The sequence below is a fragment of the Haemaphysalis longicornis genome, unplaced genomic scaffold (genome assembly GCF_048455015.1).
Source record: "Haemaphysalis longicornis isolate Haplotype H1 unplaced genomic scaffold, Haemaphysalis longicornis Haplotype H1 scaffold_1, whole genome shotgun sequence".
NCBI classification, from domain to species: Eukaryota; Metazoa; Arthropoda; class Arachnida; order Ixodida; family Ixodidae; genus Haemaphysalis; species Haemaphysalis longicornis.
In genome coordinates this window covers 359,216,611-359,220,370 of record NW_027526203.1, presented here as the reverse complement: position 1 = coordinate 359,220,370, position 3,760 = coordinate 359,216,611, and positions in this window count along the sequence as shown.

The following is a 3,760-nucleotide window of genomic DNA, read 5'->3' as shown; positions in this document are numbered from 1 at the left end:
AACACCGCCTGGATCAAATCATACACACTACCATCAAGAAGCTGGGGCAGGAAGAGACGTGCAAACGCCTCAACGAACGCTACCTCCCGAGCACACCTAGCGAGAATCACGACAGATATCACGGCCCGGCCAACCCAACCCTCGACCGCGACATCGATGAGTGGGAAGTCCGGGCGGCCCTACAGAACCTCAACTGCAAGTCGGCGGCCGGTCCGGACCGGGTCACCAACAAAGCCCTCCGCAACCTCAACGACGGGGCAATCGCGGCCCTCACGGATTACTTCAACCGGTGTTGGCGCGCGGGAACCCTCCCGCGACAGTGGAAGGCAGCCAGAACGATCCTCATCCCCAAGCCCGGCAAGCCACCTGGCATCGAGAATCTGCGCCCGATATCTCTCACATCGTGCGTGGGCAAGGTGCTCGAGCACGTCCTCAACAACAGATGGCAGCGCTACCTCGAAGACGAAGGCCTCTACCCCGACGCCATGTTGGGGTTTCGTGAAAGGCTCAGCACCCAGGACGCCATGATCCTGCTACAACACGACATCCTTGACGTGACCGTCCCTACCCAAGACAACAGGGCGGTGCTGGGCCTGGATCTACAGAGCGCCTTCGACAAGGTGCGTCACTCAGCCATCCTAGCGCAGGTCTCGCGCCTGGGCATGGGGCAGAGATCATACAACTACATCCGCGACTTCCTGTCGCACCGGACGGTGGAAATACAAGCGGGCGACCTGCAGCTACCAGAGAGGGAACTGGGCAGCGTAGGCACCCCCCAAGGCTCGGTGATTTCGCCGGTGCTCTTCAACCTCGTAATGATCGGCGTGGCCCAGCGACTTTCGGGGATCCCACAGGTTCGCTACACCATCTACGCCGACGACATTACCCTGTGGGTCCCCGGAGGGAGCGACGGCCACATCGAAACGACACTACAAGAGGCAGTCGACGCCATCGAAGACCACCTGGCCAACACCGGGCTGAGGTGTTCCCCGCAAAAGTCCGAACTGCTCATCATCCCACCACCGGGCAGGTACCGCAAGAAAGCAGAGGAGGACTCCACCACGATCACACTACGCACGAGCGACGGCACCGTCATCCCCAAAGTGAGCAACCTCCGAGTCCTCGGCATGCTCCTCGAAGCAAGCCGAAGCAACGGCGCCACGGTGGACCGCATCATCACGAAGCTGGGCATCGCCACCCGCCTCATCAAACGCATATCCACAAGACGTCACGGAATGAAAGAGACCAGCCTCCTACGGCTGGTACAATCCTTCGCCATGAGCCACGTGGCCTACGTGGGGGCCTTTCACCCGTGGAAGAAACACGAGAGAGGCAAGATCAACGCGGCCATTCGCAAGACCTACAAAGCCGCGCTGGGGCTACTCAACAGCACCAGCACAGAACGACTACTGCAACTGGGCCTCCATAACACCCTGGAGGAAATCAGCGAGGCCCAGAGAACAACGCAACTCGACCGCCTCTCATCCACGAGGGCCGGTAGGAATATCCTCGAACGGCTTGGCTACGGCCGCGGCCGAGCGGGGACGGAACCGCAAAACACACAGAGCCTCCCAAGAGAGATGCTCCAACGCATCAAGGTACTCCCGCTGCCCCGCAACGTCCACCCCGATCACAATCCGGAACGCAGGGCGGCCAGGGCCAAGGCCCTCACCGAGGCGCACACAAACGACACGGGCGCCCTCTACGTGGACGCAGCGAGATACCCAGACCGCCCGAACACCTACGTGGCCGTGGCGGTGAAGGCTACGACTGGTGATGTGTACAGTGCGTGCAGTGTCCGTGCTCCGACCGCCTTACAGGCAGAGGAGGTGGCGATCGCGCTCGCGCTAACACACCCGCGGTGTACCACAGTGCTTAGTGACTCGCGTTCGGCCATAGCGAACTACGCTAAGAACACAGTGTGCGATAGGGCAGTGAGTACAGTGCAGTGTCGTGCAACGTCCGGCGAGCTGGCGACGCCGGTCACCCACATCCGCTGGTTTCCGGCGCACACGAGCGTCGAAGCTAGCAGTCACCCCAACCGCAACGAGACAGCGGACGCCGCCGCGCGAGAACTTTCCAACCGCGAGGCGCCCCCCCCGCTCCTCCCCGGCGGACGGGCACCCAGAAACCGAACAAGAACCCCTCGCGTCGTACGGGGAAATACTACAGTGGTACAGGCTCGGCAGGCGACTCAAGCCACCCCCCCACCCCAAGCTCACCAGAGCGGAAGCCGTGCTATACAGACAACTACAAACGAACTCGGTGATCACCCCGGTGCTGGCGCGCCACGTGTGTCCAGAGGTCTACGAAAGTGTGCTGTGCAGTGTGAGCGCGAGAACGAATGCAACGCTAGCCCACTTGCTGTGGGGATGTGAACGACACTCGCTGGAGGCAGACGGTGCAACGCGCCTGCCCGAGGACATTACGTATGCCATGAACTCGGGTGAGCACGAGGTGCATCTACGAACTATCCAGCGGCTCGAGGCTGCTCTCGCAGGGCAGAAGCGCAGGGAAGCGTCGTCGGGGGGTCGGCGGGTCAACATCCGAACACCCACCACGCACCGACCGCGCCGACGCCCGCGAGGCACTGCTTCGGGGACGACCTAATACTCGTCTAGGAAGGGCAGGCCCTGCGTGGCCGAGGCCCCTACCCTCCGCAGGAACCTTCAATAAAGTCATTTTCTCTCTCTCTCTCTCTAGCTGCTGCGGGATTCGTGCGCGCTCCTTGCCCACCGTGCAGGCGTGCAGGCGCACCGTGGTCGCGCGCGTAGCGTTTCCGCCTGCAGAAGTCGCTCCGTGCTAGTCAGCGTTATTAAAATCTTGTAAACGACGGGCTATATCAACAAACTCAGCTAAGCTTGTGTGACGGATGGCGACGATCAACATTCGTCCTTACACAGATACGCCGTGACCGGAGTATCACTCGCATACATGCCTCCCGAACCACCGAAACCACGAGAGGCTTCCCCCAAAACCCGAAACGCTGATTGGCTGCAGCATTTGATGGAAGCCGCCAATAGAGGCACCATAGTCTTCAGTGCCAGCTGCGTCATAGAGGCTACATCACTGGCAAAAAGCTACGTCAATGCTCCCTTGAATGGCCACGATAATTCACATGTAAAGAAGGAAAGAAAAGAACACGTAATCTATAAATCGCGACATATTGAGGGCCCTTTTAAGTATACATAACCGTATTCACGAAATTATTTTACACCCATATTTGAAAAAAAAAGGTGTGGTATATATACAGGCGTGATAAGAGTGGCGTGAAGTGCTTACGTCCATTTTCTTTGAGTTCTAACACCCTTATTTGTAGTTTATACCAATTTTCTGAAGCAAAAAGAAAAAACCCAAGCCATCTCCATTAACTTGAAACCTGGGGAGGGGCGAAACGTGCAGTGTATAAGAGTATTCTTGGCGCCTTGGTGTTTTTGCCAACGTAGATGAAACCGTTGGGGGTAGAGGTATACAGCTTTGCTGTAAAAGTCCCTTGTCTTTGAAGCACGAAGCTCTCCAGCGCGAGGCGTAAACGAGGGTCCCCGTGTTTTTTTACTGCAAAGCAGTATATGTCTAAAGCCCCCCCCCTCTCAGTTTTCATTCCGGTGTCATCGATTTACTCGGCGCCCTACTCCTCCCCACCGTTGGCACCTCTTTCACAACTATTTTCCTTCTCGCCCCCACCGATGCCCCCTTGTAAAGTTGCGGAGGCGGCAGCTAACGGCGATATGCTGGTATCAGATGATTGCGAAAAATAAAC